This window comes from Lygodium microphyllum, chromosome 13 (genome assembly GCF_053477565.2).
Source record: "Lygodium microphyllum isolate KBCC chromosome 13, Lygodium_microphyllum_v1.1.10, whole genome shotgun sequence".
Classification (NCBI taxonomy): Eukaryota; Viridiplantae; Streptophyta; class Polypodiopsida; order Schizaeales; family Lygodiaceae; genus Lygodium; species Lygodium microphyllum.
Genome location: NC_141147.1, coordinates 138730230 through 138753184, shown reverse-complemented (window position 1 = coordinate 138753184; position 22955 = coordinate 138730230).

The window sequence follows — 22955 nt, the reverse complement described above, 5'->3', positions numbered from 1 at the left end:
GGAATGGCAATCAGTCGAGTCTATTGTTGATGTGATTGATGTGATGCATGGCTTAATTGGAGAAGAGATGTACAAAGGTAGAAAGAAGACAGAGCTTATAGAGAATGAACTATTATTTGATTACCATTTTTATATTTTCCCCATGTAGAGCAACCAATGGGGATCAGTATCACCCCTTCCTTTGCTAGATTTTTCAAGCTTTGAGTGGCCTTTGCCAAGTCTAGCTACTAGTGAGGGCTATAGATGTAAAATATTTTCTGAGATACATAGAGCATTAAAACCTCGTATCTCAAGTAGAATAAGCAAAGCTACTTTGTTCATGCCTATTAATATATTTGTTGACATGTTTTCTAATGCTAAGATAGTAAAATAAAAGGCCATGCTTTCAGTGAAGAGACTAACATATGATCATGTTATACACTTTGTGATGAGGGATGGGACACTAGGACATAAGGGAAAATTATATGTAAGATAGATCAAGACTCTATAGCTTGTAAATATATGATTGCTACTCAAAATTGAATCCTTATCTTTTATTATAGTAGATGCAATTATGTTGGCAGTAGTCTAGTCGCTTTAGACCAAAATCTTGATAATTTTAGCAAAGATTCTATAGTGAATCTTGATGTTTGGTACAATGAGAACATTATTGCAATCCTAAAGGTTAGATCATCATGTATGCTACATCAAGTGAGGATTGATTTACAGAATGAATATATTGAACTACCATACTCATTTGTGTTCAACCTTAATAACAAACGAGTAAGTTATTATTTCATATTATATTCATTTAGGTGTATATTTGATTTCACTTCCTCATTAATAAACATTTGTAACATATTTTTTTAAATAGATATCAACGAGGAGAGAGAAGAATATACAATGCAAGGATATTGAAGAAAATATATCTTTATTATCAATATAAAATACATGTCCAAATATTTGTCAGCCATCTCCATGACTTATACACAAGGCCTTACAATCTGAGGCAAAGCTACTTTTTTTTTAGAATGAACATCCTTTATAGAAGTCCTTTTGCCTATCTTTGATGCTTTGGTTGTTGAAGGCATAGCTTCACCTACTATAGCTACATGCACCTCCTCTCCTTCAATGTCCAAGCCCCCACTTCTTGTCAGTTGTATACAATTGGTCACTATGTACTTCAAGAGCTTTGCTCTTATATACCAAACGTGCTTACTTATATAGCAATCCCTTATAAATTGTCATACATTTGTAAGAAAATATTTTTAGTTCAATTTTTTTTAATTTACAATGGACTATTTTGCAATAAAACTCTACCTTAAATTTTAGTATGTTTCACATTACCTTTATAAGTTTATTATCATTGAGATAAATAAACTAAACCAATCTTCTGGCATTTACAATTACTCTCTAGCCACAAGACTAACTATCATCTTGATGAGGACACTGCAATCAACAAGAGTAACTTGTTTATGGTAGTTTTTAGAATAAATTTGATTAGTATGTTCCAACCATATTAATCAAGAACTTACCGCAACTTATCTATATTGCATTGTTGCAAGTAAGTCAGAAGGCATGGGAGGCCTTTTATGTAGCACTTCAATCAATCTTTTGCAAACTCTGTACCAAAAAGGTAATAAAATTTAGAGTTATTACAAAAGAAAGTCAAAATATTTAGATTACCTACTGCAACAAAAAGATCAAAATATCAAGGAGACCCTAGATTATATAACTTATAACTTGGCATTTCCATGGCTTCCTTTTATAGAATTGATGAGGAAACATTGCCTCTCCACACATTCTATTCCAATAAGGCTCCAATGAGAACTAAAAACAAAAATATTTCAATAATCTAGCAAAACAAGATCTCATAAAATCTTAAAAAATATCAAATTACTTACTTTTCATTGTATGGAATTAGAAGAAGCTCCAAAGATTCAAAGTCAATTGAATTGAACCAATGACCAAAAGCATTTGCATCAAGCTCACTCCTCATATAGTATGAGATGGATGGATCAAGAACCTCAATCTTTTGTTGTATATCAAAGGGAAGCTCATGCATTATACAACTAGCAAATGAGTGGAGATAGTAAGCATCAACATGAAAGACTATTGCTAGAAAAATATTGTGAGTTTAAACAAATTTTGGTAAACTTTACCTCATCCCAACAAGAAGAATTGAGTCATTTACTTCTCTCACTTTATTCTAGAGAATTTGAACACCATTAGAGTCCAAAAATACTATATCAGATCTCTTGTTAATATCAACCGGGTAAAAAGCAAGAAACATTGAAGCCGTTAGGGTCACCCCTTTCAAGAAGGGTAGATAACTCCTCTTCAAAACATGGGAGTTTTTTTGCTTCCTTTTCTTCTTCCTTCTTTCTTTTAAACTCCCTCCATTCATCTCCCTGCTCTACTATGACCGTTTCCTCTTTCTCATGTTTTCTTGTATCCTTTTCATGTGTAACATCTTCAACCTTCAAACTAGTATCATTTTTCTTCTTTCTATATGGAGGCATATTTAAAATATTGAAAACCTTAACGTCAGAAAGAGAGACTAGCTCAAGGACCTTTGAAAACATGTATCTCAATCTCCTAAGAATAATCATGTATTTATCCATAAGTGTAAACCTATGTGCATGAGCCGCACAAATATAAGAATCTTAGAAAAACTCAATCGAAAAATCATATGTAGCCTCCTGAATACAGTTGAGACCTGCCCTAGTCCATCTAAAACTCTATAGACTATGCTTGTCACAGATTTCTCTGACAAGCCTTTGAAAAGACAGCTTTGGAATTGCATTATTCAAAGCCTTCATTGCAATTCTAATCTCCTTAAGGCACCTCACATGCTGTGAGAATCTTCTTCTTGGCTTTGATTTCCTTGAAAGTTTGGAAGCTTGGAGGACTGATGTATATTTGAAGCAAGACCTCTAGGATCAACTTTCTTCTTCCTTGTAGTGAACTTAGTTCTAGCCATTTGAAACATCCAAAAAAACAAATAGTACTAACAAATTAGGAAAGATCTCCTAATCTCTCATATCAATATATCTACAATCACGAAGCAGGAGGCAAACACTAATCACAAAGACTAAATCCAATTTCAATAAAATAACACCGAAGACATATGAAACGTGAGTAGGCCTTGAAGACCAGGGAACTCAACACCATATCGTGTTTCATATGGCACAAGGAGAACAATGCAGGCTCAAGTCGGATGAAATGCATTATGGCCTTACTCGAAAAAAAGAACATAACACCATTCATGTTTCATACATCACATAACAAACATGGCAGGCCTACTCGCATTCAACTCATCTATTCTATGATGTATCTTTACCTTTAACCTTCTACGAGAATCATCTTAGCTTTAAGACTACTTTTTGGGCAAAATTATTTACTCTAAACATCTTTATCCCTCTTGATTGATATTTTTTTAAAATTTCAACTTTGTAGTATATGTTTTTCCAACACATGCATTTGAAAGATTAAAAGAGATTCTTTCATTTCACCTTAGTTATTTACTTGAAGCTTGAAGTTCTATAACTTATGAAACTTAAAAGAGATACAAGGTTCTATAACTTGCATGAAGTTAAATGCATGAAACGCGAGGATGGCTTTAATGGACAAGAGAAACCTAGCACCCATCGCATTTCATACGTTTGGCATTTTTGGGGATGATTTAGTAGAAGTGTTCAAGTGATTCAGAACTTACTCATATTTAAGAAAAAAACTTACATTCTTGAGTATTGAATGCATATGCTATCGATGAAACCTTCTTTAGTATCCTTGCGTGGAAGAATAATTTTGTACTGCAAATTAGCATTGTTTTGGTGTGGTTGAGCATAGAGAGGGTTTTCTCTTCAAAAAAACTCTTTTGCGGTTCAGAAATCGAGTTTATAACGATGCTAGTTTACACATGTGGCAGCTGTAATGCATAGTTAATTTCACACGTGCAATTGAAGACTATTTTTCCTAGGAAATTGTGCCACCACATGTCACTTACTTTTTCGAAATGATAGCATTTTTATGGCTCCGATTTTTAAGTTTTTTTCTTTTTCTTTTTCATTTTAAGCGCATGTCCTCCGAATTAATGCAACTTACTTAATAGGTGCTCTATGTTAACAACAAGTACAAAGGAAAGAAAGACATTCTTTGTGACTTTTGTAAAAGAACTAGGCACTTTGAAAAAAAAATTCATACTAGGAAAAGATCATGAAAGGCCCACCTTGTAACTATCAAAGATGAAGAAGAAGAAGAAGAAGAAGAAGAAGAAGTCACTAAAGAGTAGAAGGATAAGCCTCATCAATCCTTCTATTCCCACTATTCATACCGACTTTTTTAGAGCATTGTATGCACTTGCCTTAATTGTTGATAAACATGACATATCCTAAGTCATATCCTATGGTTGTATGTATCTAAAGTAGAACCGTATGTAAAGTGTCCTTTAGTTTGGGGTATCTATCTTTTGAGGATACCATTTTCTGGGTGTGGACTATTGGAGAAATAGAGAAGAATAATGGAGGAGAAGAAGACATTGAGCTCCTGACTTCTCATCTGATTGACCTCATGGACTCCCTCCACTTCAGTTTTATTATGGTATCAGAGCCTAAGTCTCTGTTGGACTAATGATCATGTGAATTGAGAGCCCTACATTTAAGAGGATGGTATGTAGGCTTTTGTGAATGAAGAGGGGTCCTGTAAACCCAAAACGAAAAGTTTGCTTGAATGAAATCGTCATTGAGATACACAGGGAAAATCTATCTCGTTGTCGCTCGAACGTCGTACTTGGGTTGCTGACGGAGCTAGAGACAGTGGTCATGTCTGCAATGCAAGGGCTTGAAAATGGTCTGTAGCAACATCTCCCAATCTGGGATAATCAGATTTGCAAGGTTAGGCTAAGAATGAACATGGTGATGGAGCTTTGAAATGTTGTGGCTGCAATTCTCCTTCTATCAGCGGAACAATCTTATTAGAAAGAGAGGAGGAAAAGCAAGAAACAGGGGAGGGCCACAACCTCACAGAAGAGGCCCACCATTGTAATCCGCCGATTTGCCCATCTCAAGGAAGTGAAATATACAATCACACCATATTCATTCCCATTGCATCTCCTGTTGAGCAAGTAAATCGCATATAAAGATTGCGACTAGCCAAGGAACATTGAATCTTTTGTAGCCTTGCAAACCTACTTGATCTGTTAAAAACCATAGGCAAGGTCTTGAAATTGGAGGAATCCTCAACATAAAATTTCAATGATGCAGCACGTTGTGCACTCTCAAATTGCACTATTGGTGCCCTGCTCATTCCATCTCTGTGGAGGACACTTGTTGCCCCTCCAGAAAGGTAGATAGCTTTGAAGCCTTGATTAGTGCTGGCCAGGCAGCCTTTAGTTGTGGCCATGGGGACCATGTACTAACCACCATCAAGCAGAAGACCCGAAAGGATTCGCATCCCCAAGAAAGGATTTGATTTGTAGAGCAAATAAATCATTTTACAGCCAAGAATGCCAAGAAGGACCGATGAGACCCATAGAGTAGGTTCGCCATCATCTGCGATAAAAGAAAAGAGCTATCTCTCTTGGACAGTCGTCATGTGAAAAATAATCAAGCGATCTGGTGAGAGGAGGCTCGCTTTGCTAGGTTGCACAAGATTGTCTGTCTAGAAGGTATGGCTACTTGAAGGCTTCTTGAGGGAGGATCGATCAGAGGCTCCTTTTGCAGAAGATTGTGGTGTCCGAAGGTAAAGAGATATGTATTGTGGTATCGTGGTACACGTAATGGAGAATCATGGTATTGTGCTGGGAAATGCATGCCGAGCGTCTATGCTAAGTGTGGTGCACTTGGAGGCAAATTGACCAAAGACAACTATAGTGTTTGGTCTTACAAGATGGATAATTTTTTGATTGGGTAGAGGTCTATGGGACCTCATAACATGTGATGATGAATGTCCAGAAGTTCCTGAACATCCAATTGAAGAGCAAAAGAAAGCGTACAAGGATTGGACAGGCAAGAACATGAAGGTTTTGCATTGGATCTCCATATGTATTTCAAAAACATTGATTCCTCATATAAAAAAGGCAAGTACTTGTAAGGAGGCATGGAAAATCCTAGAAAAAATGTATGGAACATGTACAGAGGCTCGTAAGATACAACTCAAGCAGAGATTACATGGTGCATGGAGAGGCAATCACAGTATCAGTGACTATGTGAAAGAAATCAAGCAAATTGTAGAAGACCTTGCATCCATTAATGCACCTGTTGATGATGATGATTTAGTGTCAGTGACACTAAATGGACTTGGACTAGCTTTCAAATCTTTGGATACCTCTATTTCATTTAAAGGAGGCTCCATGCCTGACTTTGAGGGAGCTTATTGGGTTGCTACTTAGAAGAAATCAAGGTGGGATTGAATGCATCTAGCAGTGGCAAAAATACAAGTGGAGATAGTGTTTTCTATCACCAGAGAGGTCGTGGCGGCAACTCATCTAGAGCTAGAGCCTCTTCACTTGGTCGTAGTAACTATGATTTTGCTCATGGAAGAGGTAACTTTGGTCGTGGTGACTTCATGCATAGAGGCAGGGGGAGATCTTTCCCTAGAGGTAGAGGACGGTCTAGTCCTTCTTCACAAAGAGATAGCACTTGTCATTATTGTGGGCAATTTGGTCACTTTGAGAGGGATTGCTATCAAAAATAGAATGACATGTCTAGGGGTCGTGGAAGGACCCAATATGGCCACTATGCAAGCACTTATGGTGGTACAGGTTATGGACCTAGAGGTGGATCGCCTAGAGGTCACCTATTTGCTATGGAGCATGTGCTTGGGTGCATGACTCACCCTCTTCATGAGAATGACTAGTTTTTGGATTCAGGAGCTACAAACCACATGACTCATCATGATGTGTGGTTTAATAGCAAGGAGCAAATGCAGAATGATGAATATATTGCCACTAGTGATGATACTTTACACAAAATTACTCATATTGGTTGTGTGCCACTTGTTACTAAAGATGGGATTGAGAACAAGCTTGGTGATGTACTTAATGTGCCCACAATAACTAAGAACTTAGCATCGGTTAGTCAAATGACAGATCAAGGATTGCAAGTGAGATTCAATAAGTTTGGATGTTTCATTGAAGAGTTCCATAATGGGAGAACTGGCAGGGTGATTGCTCATGGTAGAAAGAAAGGGAGATTATTTGCTTAAGTCCATTGGATGTAAATGGGTTTATAAGGTCAAATGTAAGTCAGATGGTTCTCTTGAAAGGTATAAAGCAAGGCTAGTTGCAAAAGGATATGCACAAACTTATGGTTTGGACTATGAAGAAACATTCAGTCCAGTAGCTAAAATGATGATAGTGAGATCTGTAATTGCTTTGACTTCCATCTATGGTTGGAAGCTTTATCAAATGGATGTGAAAAATGCATTTTTGAATGGAAACTTAGAAGAGGAAGTGTAATGGATCAACCAGAGGGCTATGTGGATCCAAAATACCCACATTATGTATGCAAGTTGAAGAAGGCTTTATATGGACTGAAGCAAGCACCAAGAGCATGGTGTGATAGAATTAACAAATTCTTATGCAGTTTGGGATTTCGGCAGAGTAAAGCTGACTATTCACTTTATGTGAGGCATACAGAAGATGGTATGGTTGTTGTGGTCATCTATGTTGATGATCTCATTATTACAGGAACGCTTGAGAAGGAGATTACTGAAGTCAAGCATGGGTTACATAAAGAGTTTGATATAAAGGACCTTGGTTTGTTGAGATACTTCTTGGGTATTGAGGTTATTGACACACCTCATGGTATATGGCTGATACAAAGGAAATATGCATTAGAGATGTTGGAAAAATATGGCATGACAGGATGCAAACCGGTTGATACACCATTGGATCAAAATGTTAAGTTGATGGATGATGGATCTTATGTTGAGGATGTCACTATGTTCATAAAGATTGTTGATAGTCTTATCTACTTGACCATTACAAGACCATACTTGAGTTATGTTGTTGGATTGATAGGTCAATTTATGCAAAAACCATGCAAATCACATTTGGATGTACTGAGAAGAGTTCTTAGATATGTGAAGAAGACAGCTGGATTTGGATTGTTTTATGAAAAAGGAATCAAGTCTACATTGTTTGGATACTCAGATGCAGACCGGCAGGTAGCTCTATGGATAGAAGATTTACTAGTGGCTTTGCATTCTCATTTGGATTAGCCATGGTAAGCTAGAGCAGTAAGAAGCAACATACACTTGCTCTATCAAGCATTGAAGTAGAGTATAGAGGCATTGCATTGGCAGCATGTGAGCAGACATGGCTAAGATTGATCTTATATGACATGGGCATAGAGATTGATGGTGGAGTCATTATGTATTGTGACAATGTTAGCAACATTATGTTGGAAAAGAACCCAGTGTACCATGCAAGGAAAAAACACATAGAAGTGCACTATCATTTCATTAGAGAAAAAGTCATTCATGGAGAGATGGACTTGGTCCATGTGAAAACAAATGACCAAGTTGCTGATATCTTTACCAAAGCATTAGGTAAAGATAAGTTTGAGTACTTCGGGAGTGCACTTGGAGTCTTATGTGTGCAAGCTCATTCTGAGCTTGAGGGGGAGTGTTGATAAATATGACATATCCTAAGTCATATCCTATGGTTGTATGTATCTAAAGTACAACTGTATGTAAAGTGTCCTTAATTTTGGGGTATCTATCTTTTGAGGATACCATTTCGTGGTGTGGACTGTTGGAGAAATAGAGAAGAATAATGGAGGAGAAGAAGACATTGAGCTCTTGACTTCTCATTTGATTGACCTCACGAACTCCCTCCACTTCGGTTTTATTATTAATGTTCTTATCATAAGCCTTGTACTCCTCATGTAACCTATTCACCATAGCCTCTACACACTTAGAGAGGCCTTGTAACAACCCCTAGATGTTTTGCCATGTTTGTGGTATACCCACACTTAGCAAGGTTCTATCATAACAACCTCTGTATACTTAGTGCTTTTCACAGTTGTGATTGAGGATGGGTGTTGAGAAATATACAATCACATCCATATGTGCCTCTTTGTATGGAATAGCTAGACAAGGAACATGTAGCTCAATCTGGGAAGAGTTGCCTTTATCCCATAGGCACGATGAGGAAAGCAGTAGTATTCTACAATTATAAAAGAATGTATTTGACAATCATTTGATGTGAATGCTATTGTACTTTGTACTTTCAGTCTTGTCCATGTCTACTCAAGATTATGTTTATGAGTCGAAGCTAATCTATCTTGGAACCTAATTCACTTGAGTAATAGTCAGTGTGTCTAGTCCATATCAACATGCTTCTTGTCTTTAACTTCCAACCTCCATAGCTAACCTTACTCAAGATCCGTGTTTCTCAACAAGAAAGAGGAAAGGAAGAGGAGAGAAGGAAAAGTATAGAGAGAAGAGTGGAAGAAGGAGATAGAGGGAAGGAGATATATATATATATATATATATATATATATATATATATATATATAAGTAGAGGGAGAATGTAATATTTCCATGCAATAAAAGTTAGTTGGTTAGTTCGAAAGTTAGTTAGTCAAATAATAAGTTAGTAAGATTACTAACTAAAGACTAACTAAGGTAAAAACTAACTAATATTAATAACTAATAAATTTTATTTAATTAAAAATATTTTATTTAGAAAAATCGAGAGTCGTAAATCCGATATTTTTCTCGGATTGACAAGGACATAGCCACCCTTCATGTAAATTACAACGTGAACGAGACTTATGAGCTATATTAATCACTAGTATTAATGTGTATAGTTTGGATGGTCCAAAAATATTAGATTTTGGGCAAAACTAGTATATTTTAGATATTATCCTAAAAAAAGACAAGTGATTTTTTGGTTGGTTTTAGAGATTTTATCAAAAGAAAAAAAATAAAGAGAGGGATTTGTGAAACCGGGCGTGCCGAGATCGCAATCTATAGACATAAAAGAGCACTTCTAACAGAGAAAAGGAGTGAACTAAGAGCTTTCTAATCAAAGTGTCTTGGAGTTTTACCCCCCTTTCAGAGCCAATGGAACCATCAGATTTATGATCTGAGCAATAGATGACTAATCTTTCCAAGATCCCCCTCCACAAAGAGCTCCACTTCTCAGCCACAAGCCCTCTTCTCTAATTCACTATAAATATGAGACATGGGGAGGCATAAGGAAGCATAAGGAGACCTCGAGAGGCTGCAAGAGAGAGGTAGAAATAAGGATACCCCTCCAAGATACTGTGAGAGAGAGCTTGAAAGAGAGAGAGAGAGAGAGAGAGAGAGAGAGAGAGAAGAGTCACCCCGAGAGGTTGCAAGGGAGAGAGTTAGCTCAATTTCCTCTATTTCGATCCTCGGCTTATCCATCTTCTCTTATACTCTCCCATCTCGAATCTATTCCTCCTTCTTAATCTCTTGAGTCTACTTGCGGATGATGGCCCCCAAGCGAAAAATGTCACGTATGGATGGCAATCCCATAACCAACAATGAAGCTTCGGGCGAAGGCATCACTGTTAATCCAACTACAGTACCAGTCGTCGTAAGTAATGTATTTCCAAATTGATATATGCTTTTTTTTATTCTGGTATGAGATACGTTAGGCCCATACTATGATGCATGAGTATAGATCATTTCATCTCACATATTCGTAAGATGGAGCTTGCGAAGTGCATATATCAAGGAAAGTTAATTGCACCTAGTTGGACATGGCTTATTTGTTGATAGAGAAATTACAAGGAAAAATTAGTCAAGGGTTATGAATGGCATAATCACGATATTAAAAATTGCAAATGTTAAGTAAAATTTATATAGAATTGCTCATTGATCCCAAGGGGGAGAGAAGATATGCGATGGAATTGTTATCGCGACTATTCTTGCATTGTTTGGCAAGAATACAATTGGTTTTTTGTTGGTTGATCTAACAACATCCTAAATGCTTTTACATTCAACTAGTTGTTAGTTTGTTGTTTGGATGATTGTTCCAAGTGCTTGTGATTTATACTAAATGCATGGCAAGGGTCTGTGATGACAAGTTGCCATGGGGATAAAGGAATGTTTTCCTAGAAAATGATATTAGGGCTGAATGCCTTGTTGTGCTAGATTCCTAAAGGATTTAATTAAGGAAGGATATATTGCACGGGTGGATCACCTCCATGATTGCACCATGGATTAACCAAAAGAGGGCACTACTCGATTCATGGGCTGAAGGTCAAGTGGTAAAAAGGCCAACCACGGGAATGATGTTTCACTCCTAGATAGCTTGCGGGTCAATTGGAGCTCTGGACACCCCTTGATAGGTCTAGAATGGAGTTGAAGACCTCAGTGGCCCCCAATGTCTGGGTATGTTGGGAGATCCTATTCTAGATAAAGGATTGAGTTTGTGGTGCCATGTGATTTGGACCAGTTATTTCTCTAGGGTAGAAGGAATACTTCTGTTGGACAGAAGTGATACATAATTTCTCCTGTATGGGCGAGAGACAAATATTAACTTGAAGATAAGTTAAGGAACTTGTTTGAACTTGTTTGTCAATAGATTTCTTTACTCTGTTTTCGTGTCTATGCTATAAGTTATATGAACGAAGCGTGTTTCCTTAAAGGATTAATTAATGAAGCTGATTTTAAGTGTCGCACATAAATGTGGTAGGACCTAGTTAGAAAACTAAAGCCATCAAGGGAAGCAGGTGGGCAGACCCCCAACGGGTCTGTCCTATGGCAGGCTGGTCCCAAAGAACTGGGAGGCTTCTCACAAGATTACCGTCGTTCGACCTTTAGGTATTGCTAGGTTAAAACCCGATTCATGCCATTTTAGGGAATCGAAATGGGACTATGCCCTACGGGCAGAGAGGTTGAGCGACGCATCCCTCTCGTTTCCCATTCTCTTTGAACCAAGTGCCGCAGGGTCTGCTTCGGCTTGGGTATCTCTACGTAAAGTAGGATGTGCAAGATCTGACGCTAGAATGTTATTAGGAGACCTTGGCCACTAGGAGCCCAAATTTTAGGTTGATCATTCATTTAAGGATCAAAGCTTTAGAAAATGGGAATATTGAGCTAGGCTAGAGGAGCACTTTGAGTCTAACGTATTGAACTAAAAATATGTAACTTGATGATCGTAATGCAAGCCTAGGTTCTAGTTTGACCTTCTTTTACATCGTAATGCAAGCCTAGGTGCTAGTTTGACCTTCTTTTACTTAAAGCTAGTTTGCTTTCATATAATGATGAAAAGATCACTCATTTTAAATAAATATTATTTGTGAAAGTGAAATGTTAAGAGAGCTATGCATGAGTTGTGTGCATGATAAAGCATGCATCATCTAGGGGAAAGGCTTGCGACGTAAAGAATTGCTAGAGATGTGTTATGTTAACATGTGACTAGCATGTATCACCTTGGATTGCATGCTAGGGAAGTGTAAGTTGTTATGGATAGATCTTTAGGTTGGTCTTGTTTTAAAAATAAGGCTTATTGTTTCAAGAAAGAGATGGTCTTCCTAGTGGAGATATATTGATTGGCTCTTATGAAATATTCAAATGATTAGTTGATTGATATTATAGAAATGAAATGCTTTACTAGCTATTGATAATAGGCTAATTGCATGGTTGTGTACTTGTAGCAAAACTCTCATGGTCTTATGGACACATTTCTAGTTACGCACTAAACCTCCCCTAAGCTTAATGATGGGAGCCCTTTACCACAAGGATACAAGGGGCATTCTTTTCATAAATACCTTGGGTTTGTTGAGGACCGCAACCTAATCCCTATGACCCCAGGATAGATTTCCTAGAAGGCCATGATACTATATAAAGGCGGATTGGTAGATTGTCTACCTAAGATTTGAATATGAGTCCCATATTAAGGGAGGGAATGTCGAGTTGCCATTGTGCCTTGGAGAAGATGCAGAATAAATGTCCTTATTTCGCAACTGTTTCCAAAAGAATGTTTGATATATACTATCTTTGTATTGCGGATTAACATGAATGAATCTAGTACCTAATTGGTTAATTAAGAAAGCTATCTTTGTATGTCAAATATAAATATGTTAGGATAATTAGATAACTAAAACACCCCCCGAGGAAAGAGGGAGGGTGAAACTCCTAACAAGTCCATCCTACGAATGGGTGGTCTCTATGAGCCAAGAGTCTTCTTTCAAGGTGCTAGAATTAGAAGGCTCTTTGACCTTGATCAATGTTGTTTTAGGGGACCAGTGTCTAGATGATAGTGTATGGGTAGAGGGACTGGCATGTATTACTCCCCCTCATTTCTTACTCACTATGAATCAAGTGCAGCATTAATTTGCTTCAGTTTGAGTTGACTTGCAAATATTATGGTTGAAAGACCAATGTTAGTTAAGTTAATAGGTGATCTTAGCATCAAATTAGGAACCCGAATTCATGTCAATCCTTATGGGTTATGGACAAAACCTTTTGTTGTGAGTGGAGTCGAGAGAGCTTAGATGACAAACCCCATGTTATTCTAAGGAGGAGTACTAGGCAGTGTCACTTAAGATAATATATTGATGGAACACTAAATCATGTAAATGAGGGGTCCTCAGTCGCACTGGGCACATTACATCACATTTGTTGTGATCTCACACAAATCTCTCAAATACTCATATACCAAGTTTACTTGTTTTCTATTGTGATTTTTGAGAATTTTTTTGGCCTTTAGAGACATATACTAAGATATCTCATATTTTTCCTAAAACTATTGAGTCCTTTCTAAAGTGAACTTATCTCCCAAACCCCATTCTCAAGAGTAATGTCTCACATTTATCAATGCACTCATATAACAAGGATATTGGATTAATTGAATATACATACTTAAGTGCAATTTGAGAAGCTTATCATTTATTCTAATCTTTGCATATGTAAGTGAACTTATCTCCCAAACCCCATTCTCAAGAGTAATGTCTCACATTTATCAATGCACTCATATAATATGGATATTGTCTTAATTGAATATACATACTTAAGTGCAATTTGAGAAGCTTATCATTTATTCTAATCTTTGCATATGAAAAGTACAAATACCGACATTTCTAAGAGAGATTGAAAGAATATGACATCATATGTCCTCTTTATATTTGAATTTTCTTAAATCTATGAATTCATTGATTGGGACTCTTCTTGTTGGTCATAAATTACTACAATCCTTAGAGCCCATACTTTCCATGTAATAAACACAAGGGTATTTTGCATTGACCCCATTGTATATCCCAAATATACATTTGATAGTGTTTCAGTCAACAATGGCATGCCATTATACATTGCAACTACCAGCCCCATCAACTATTAATGTTTCTCCTTCACCTTGAGACTTAATAATATCAAGAACACATGTATGAGAGAACAACCATTTCAAGGTTTGATGACTTTCAACTAGTGCTTTCAGCTACTACCACCAATTCGTCGTCTCAGACTTAATCTTGGGATGTTATTTGTATCTTGTGTTGTTATTGTATTCTAGTGCTCTGTTCAACATACAAATGCCTACTCTTTCTATCTTTTGTCCTTTTTGAATTTAAGTTTCGTACAACTTTAACATAAACTTTAAAATACCACCATATTTGTGTACAATAAGTTTATACATATGGATCATTACAATTTTCACTCTTTTAAAATTAAACCAATTATTATTAGATGTGTTGTACCCAAAGATAACCTCTATGGTTAATGTCTACAATGACACATGTCTCGACTACTTTATTTGGGCTTGCAGTCCCTTTCAAGTCTTTTACTAACTCTTTTAGGGTTCATCTCTCAAATCCTTTTGTTGTGAGTGAAGTTGAGAGAGCTTAGATGACAAACCCCATGTTATTCTAAGGAGGAGTACTAGGCAGTGTCACTTAAGATAATATATTGATGGAACACTAAATCATGTAGATGAGGGGTTCTCAGTCGCTAGGCACATTACATCACATTTGTTGTGATCTCACACAAATCTCTCCAATACTCATACACCAAGTTTACTTGTTTTCTATTGTGATTTTTGAGAATTTTTTTGGACTTTAGAGACATTTGAGTCCAGCCCGTAGGCTTATCCACAATCCGCCCAAAGGCTATCCAACAATCCACAGGGATCACTAATCCAAGTTTCCACCCGTGGACTAGTATGAGGGCCTCGAGATCCAATCCCAAGTCACGTTAGCCTCTTGTGCAGGGCCCAGAAGGCGAGGGATTTACAGCCAAAGCCCCCTGGCACCCAAGTGTCCTCCTGCTCCAAGTAGCGCTCAACGGAGAGACCTCTCGCACAGGTTCGGTCCACCTTCTCGGCGCGGTCAACAACCCCCTTGGTTAGGGTTAGGCAGGTAGTCGGGGATAACTAAAGCTACCTCTCCCTTCCGACCTTCAACTTGAAGTATAGATATCCATTTATCTTTTAATTTATTGATCAAACAAAGCCAAACAGTGCTCTAAAATCTGTAGCAAGCACAAACATTTCCATTGATCGTTTTTGTTGGCAAACTGCTAAGGAATTAATCCTTCCTTTCGAATGCGTCCAACACTCGATCCGGGATGACTTGCAACTTGGCAAGATCCCCTATATCTTGGGTTAGGGCGTACCCTATTATCCCGACTTGGTCAAACCTTAAGTTCATAGGTTATTTCAGTTTATCGGTTGGTCTATTGCTTCCAAGTAATCTTCTTTACTCCAGAAAGATACTAAATTAGGATGATTATTCATCCTCTTGCAAGATAACTTGCGTAAGGACCTGCCAACCTCGTTGCGAGAATTTGGCCATTCCCTTGTGATCCAATCACAAGATCATATGATTCCACACTTGCCGCACAAGTGTCGCATCGAACTATGAGACTTATTCTATGCATTGAACAGAGTCACGAAACAATCTGTTCCTGATTACATTAGGCTGATGTCGTTAGACCTAGGGTTTCCAAGTTCCATCTTGTAAGAATCTTAGGGACATCCCTAGATCGCTTTCCGAATATGTTACACTGTCCCTACATTCAGTGTATGTGGGCAAGTATTTAGGGTATAGGGTTTCTAGTTTTAGCAATACGTACGATTAGGTCACGTATTAATTTCCTAGTGAATTTCTTGGAATTTAACTCGTTCTAAACGAGTACTCTGCAGTTTAGGTGTTTTAGATTTATGCCAATTTGTTTAACTCTAGAAGATAAATTCGAGATCATTTTCACATGACTCGTTGTCTCGTAAATTGATTTTTCAACCCTAACTTATTGATTTAAGGTCAGGCATAGGTTAGGTTAATTCCGCTAATCTTCCTATACTTTGCGAACAAATTTCATGCTAAATAAGCAACTTTTTACTTGATAATTTATGCAGTTATCAAATGATAATTTCCTAGAGTTTGTGCATTGTAAGAATCATTTCCACTTTGCACTTTCCATGATGATTCATTGCGAAGCGGGTATGGGCTAATAGTGCGATATACATTTTATACATCTAGGCTTAAAACAAAGTATACTATTTTAATGGACATTAATCTAATTTTTTTTAATTCATTTCAATGCATAAGGCTATTTGCTAGAAATGCATTTATGCTTCCTTTATTTTGCATGTTTTACCGAAAGTATTAATGACTAAGTTCCTTTGTCGTGAGCATTTAGGACAAAAATATATCCTATTCTTAACAATTAACCTTGCATGATTGAATTACAACAATATCAAATCAAAATTAGGAAGGAAATCCTGGGCTTGGGGTGAGATATCCACGTGGATGCCAGGAGATGACCCTCCCACGGCTGCGCCTTGGACTTTCTTAGGAGGCATCGCAATTGTAGTCTTTCCGTTGTGGAAGTAGCTTTGCAACTCCTTTTTGAAATTCCACCGTTGCTCCCTTTTTGCAATAACTTGCACAGTCCATCGGAAGCAGTTTTAGAAGGTTTCCTCCTTGGAGTCGGGAATTCGAAAGGGGTGTTTTAGAATCCTTCACGACTAAGACCAATTAAGCCATGGGGAAGGCTTAATGGCCTTTGTAAAGACTCGCACGAACGGGGGGAAAATTTTTTGTGGAATCCCTTACAAGGCTTTTGAGTGGGAAAGGAAGGTGTCAAACGACCCTCAACATTCTTCTTTCTATCACGTGTGGGAAAAGAAACAAGGTGCGGGAGAGTTCCAAGGGGTATTTTTGCATGGGGCAAGGAAAGGGCTAAGGTAAAATTTTCTTGGGAGAAAATGGGCCCTATAGAATCTTGAGGGAGAACTCCAAGGGGAAAAAAAAGTGGCCTTAAAGGTTATGGGCCTAAGGGGGTTTTTTTAGAAAAGACGGGGGGAAAAGGAAATGTCATTTGGAGTTAACCTTTTATGGGCGGGGGGGTGGGGGGGGGTGTGAAACCCTAAGGAAGCCTTAAAGAGGAATTTTAAGGGGGGTTTCAATATGCCACAAAGGAAGGGGGCTAGGGAAGGTTTAAACACGGGGGTGATTCCAAAGCTAAGGGGAAGGGGGACTAAAGGAAAATTAAACAGGGGGGTGGTGATGCCAAAGCCAAGGCAAAGGGGGGCTAAAGGAAAATTAAAAACACGGGGGAAGGGGGTTTCGAGCCCAAAGGAAAGGGGGCTAAGAAGGCCCCCCTTGGAAGCTTCTAAGCTTCCAGAAGCTTACATGGGGGGGGATTTGGAGGCCATCTATTGGCGACGACGTCCAAGCAGCTAGCGGCTCGGCAGCTCCTCGTCCGTGCAGAGTGGTAACCTCCTCGGCTTATCCCTCCCTCAAGCCCTCTCTCTCTCACCCACTGCTCAGAGTGGCATCGTGGCGGCCCTCCCTCCTTCCTTCTCTCGATCATAGCATCTCTGTCAGTAGCATGGTGCATTCACTCCTTGCAGCATAGCAGGAGGCAGTCTCTCCATCTACCTCTCGATGCCCCCCTCGATGCCCTTCCACCAGCAACCTAAATAGGGAAGGGGAGGGGGATCCTCCCTCTCCTACATGGCAGCACGCATGAGCTCCAGTGTGCTGCATTCCGTGACTTCCCTCCTTCCCCTCCAGCGCGACGTCGGTTTGGGGAGGAGGGGATAAAAGTTTTTTTTTTAAATTTCCCCTTATCCTTTGTAGAGGCGGTTTAATTCGGGATGTTACCTTCTCTCCCCCTTGGAGAAATCGAGATGTCCTCATCTCGAGATAAACTGGGGATATTGATGGTTGAGAGTGCCTTCATCTACCCAAGTGGCATCCTCTTCGGGATAAACTTTCCACTGGACGAGGCATTCTCTCAAGGTTCTAGATCTTAATTGTCTCTCCCTAACGTCTAAGATTCTGTCAGGCCCTAGTTCAAGGACTCCTTGACTAGGCATTACAACTTGTTGGTCATCGAGTACATGGTTAGGATTAGCTACATATTTCTTCAATAGGCTGATATGGAATACATTGTGAACCTTTAGGTTCTCATGGAGTTGCAATCTATAAGCATTAGGTCCTAGGCATTTGAGGATCTTGTACGGTCCACAATACCTTGGACTTAACTTCTTACAATCTGCTAAGGATAGGGAACTCTTCTTTGGGCGTACGCGAATGAAGACCATGTCTCCTTCTTTGAAGATTCTATCTTAAAGCTTCAAATCCGCGTATGCCTTCTGTCTATCCTTGGCCGCTTGGATGTCTTGTCTTATTGACTTTATTTGGTCATCCATCTCTTCCAACATCTGCCTTGAAGCTTCAACCCTTAAGATTGGATCTGAGAAGTTTAGGGGACTTCGACAGTCATGACCATACAATGCTTGGAAAGGGGTCCTCTGAATGCTTTGTTGGTAAGAAGCATTGTAGGCAAATTCAACCAAAGGCAAGTATTGAATCCACATCTTCGGCTCTCGAGAGCAGTATGCCCTCAGCATATCCTCGATGACTTGATTTACCCGTTGTGTTTGGCCATCCGTTTGGGGATGGTAAGCTGTGCTAAAACAGAGTTGAGTCCCAATAGCTTCAAAGATAGCTCTCCAGAAGTGTGATGTGAAGAGAGAATCACGATCACTAATGATTCTTCTGGGTAAACCATGTAGCTTGAATATCTCCTTGATAAACAATCTTGCAATGTATGAGGCTTTATAGTTTGTCTTTACTGGAATAAGGTGTGCAACCTTAGTAAGCATGTCAACCACAACCATGATGGAGTTGTATCCTCCCTGGACTTGGGGTAGGCCTACAACAAAATCCATACTGATGAATTCCCATTTTGGGGGATGTCAAGTGGTTGCAGCTTCCCTGGCATCTTGACATGTTCGGCTTTGATATGTTGACAAGACAAACACTCGGTGACATATTTGAGAACGTCACCTTTAAGCCTCTCCCAATGGTAGCTCTTCCTAACTGCATTAAGAGTCTTGGCATAGCCAAGATGTCCTGAGAAAGGGGAATTATGAGCTTCCCACAATATCTTCTACTTAAGTGACTGGCTGGCTGGTACACACAGCCTTGTTCTATAGTAGACAGGTCCACTATTGATAGAAAATTCATGATACTTAGCTTGCAACTTTTGATTATGATCCTTGATAGAGATCTCCCTTAGCATTGTTTGGTAGGCTGGTTCATGGCATGCATCCTCTCTAGCTAACTCAAGTATAGGGTTGTTTGGCATAGATACTTTTGTAGCTAGAGATCTGGCTGTTGATGGATTCTTCAATATTAGGGAATTTAGGAATGCCTTGCGACTAAGTGCATCGGAAACTACATTCTCTTTTCCTAGTCGGTATTTGATTTCAAAGTCATAATCCTCCAGTACTTCAATCCACCGACGTGCCTCATGTTGAGCTTGTTCTGGGTAAAGATCCATTTGAGACTCTTATGGTCAGTTACTAGAGTAAACTTGTTACCCAATAGGTAGTGTCTCCAAAGCTTTAGAGCATGGATGACAGCTAGCAATTCTAGATCATGCGTAGCATAATTCTTCTCATGACTCTTCAATTTCCTTGAAGAGTATGCTACAGGATGACCTTCCTGCATGAGTACACACCCCAAGGCAAGAATGCTAGCATCAGTTACTACCTCGAACTCTTTATTGAGGTCTGGAAGTTTTAGAATAGGTGCTGATACCAAACTTTGCTTCAATCTGTCGAAGCTATTTTGTTCGGGAGTTGACCATGCAATGGAAGTTTGCTTCTTTAGTAAGTCTATCAGAGGTGCTGCAATCAAAGCATAGTTTTTGATGAAGACCCTATACCATCCTGTCAATCCAAGAAAGCTGTGTATTTCTTTGACAGTTGTTGGTATTGGCCATTCTAGCACATCTCTGACCTTGGCTGGGTCCACTGAGATTCCTTTTGCTGATACTATGAATCCCAGATATTCAATCTGACGTTTGAAGAATGCACACTTCTTCATCTTGGCATATAGCTTGTGTGCCCTCATTGTCTCAAGGACAATCCGAAGTTGGGGTTCATGATCTTCTTCCTGTTTAGAATAGACTAAAGTGTCGTCGAAGAAGACAAGCATGAAATCATCAAGATATGGCTTAAAGATATCCTGCATTAACTTGTTGAAGGTGGCAGGTGCATTCGTAAGTCTGAATGACATAACTAGGAACTCAAAGTGTCCATATCTTGTATTGAAGGCTATCTTTGGGATATCTTCTTTCTTGATCCTTATCTGATAGTAACCCGACCTGAGATCAATCTTGGAGAAGATCTTTGCACCTTGAAGACGATCAAGAAGCTCATCTATCCTAGGAATAGGGTACTTGTTCTTGACCGTTGATTGATTCAACCCTCGGTAATCAATACATAGTCGAAGTGTTCCATCTTTCTTTTTTTGGAATAGTAATGGAGCTCCCCATGGTGAACTGGTAGGCCGGATGTAGCCTTGATCTAGTAGTTGCTTGAGTTGTTCCTTTAGTTCAATTGCTTCTGGTATGGACATTCTATAAGGTCTCTGCAATTGGCACAGCTCCTGGTACTAACTTAATCTCATGATCCACTTCTCTTTGAGGCGAGAGTTCTGTCAACTCTTCAGGGAATATGTCCGCGTATTCCTTTAGCCAAGAAGGTCCTTTGTTAGACTCTTGCTTCTGATCTAACTTGTTGAGTTTGATCAAGTAGACAGGTAATCCTTTTCTAACTCCTTTTATGATCCGAGATACTTTGGCCAATTGGATTCTTGGCATTCCAGCCTCACCTTGAGTTGTGACTAATTCCCTTTCAGAGTTTCGAAAGGAAACTTGACCCTTTCCATAGTGAATATGGGTGTCATTAGGCTTAAGCAAACAAGAAAATAAGAGATTAAAAAAAAAAACAACAACGACAACTACTACTACAAACAAGAAAAGAAGAAAAAACTACTACTACTACTACTACTACTACTACTACTACAAACAAGAAAACTAAACAACAATAATTTTAGAAAAAAACCTATTACAACAACAACAACAACAAACAAACAAGAAAACCACTACTACTACTACAACCATGACTACTACGACTACGACTACGACTACGACCATGACCATGACCATGACCACGACCACCACCACGACCACAACCACGACCATGACCATGACCATGACCACGACCATGAAAAACCACTACCACTACCCCTATAATAAACAAGAAAAAAAGAAAAAAAAAACAACACTAACTACCACCACCACTACTACTACTACAATAACAACAAATAAGAAAAGAAGGCAAAACTACTACTACTACAAACAAGAAAACTAAATAACAGTAAGCAAGAAAATTAAAAAAAAACTATTACTACAACAACAACAAACAAGAAAACTACTATTACTACTACTAGTACTACTACTACAGTCACGACTATGACGATTACGACCATGACAACTACGACTACCACAACAACTCTCTCTCTCTACTACTACCACTACAATAAACAAGAATAGAAGAAAAATCAACAACAACAACAACTACTACTACTACCACTACTACAACAACAACAAATAAGAAAACTAAACAACAATAAACAATAAAAGAAAAAAAAAAACAACAACAAACAAGAATACTACTACTACTACTACTACTACTACTACTACTACTACTACTACTACTACTACTACGATGACTACGACTACCACAACAATAAACCACTACCACTACAATAAACAAGAAAAGAAGAAAAAACAACAACAACTACTACTATTACTACTACTACTACTACTACTACAATAACAACAAACAAGAAAAGAAGAAAAAACTACTACTACTACTACTACTACTACAAACAAGAAAACTAAATAACAATAAATAAGAAAAGAAAAAAAAACTACTACTACTACTACAAAAACAAACAAGAAAACTACTATTACTACTACTAGTACTACTATTACAATCACGACTACGATGACTACGACCACAACTATGACTACCACAAAAACAACAAACTAGAAGAAAACAAAGCAAGAAGGAACAATGCACTCACCCTAAAGGCCCGAGGATGGATTCGACGGCTCCTCTTTGCAACGGCGGCTCCTCTTCGCCCTCCGTACACTTCCTCCTCTTCTTCGTGAATAGCGGCGGCGGCGGTGAGAAGATTTTCTTCTCCCTCTTTCTCTATTTCTCTCCCTCTCCCTCTCAAATGCAAGATGGAGTTCGCTCTCTCTTTCATTTGTTCGCGCAAAATAACACGCTCGGGTTTCGGCCCGCGTTTTTTCGTCTAAGCACTGTCGCTATTCGCATTGCATTTGCAAAGTAAATAGCAACGCCATTATTTTGTGTCGGAAAGCACCGTTGCTATACCTCTGTATCCTTGTGGTGCCATTGGCTTCGAAAGGCAAAAAAAAACCCCAATACAGTTTCTTCAAAATCTTTCAGATTACTCCTTCTTTTTCTTCCTATTTGAAGTGTTTTCTACTGCTTGCAAACTACCATCACGGCGCACGCAATTTTGCCAATCTCTCTTTTTTTTCTTTTTATAAAATCTCCAAAACTATCTAAAATATCACTTGCCCTTTTTAAAAAAAATATGACATCTAGTTCTAGAAATCTCCATATCTTTTTAGGATAGTATCTAAAATATCTAAAATAT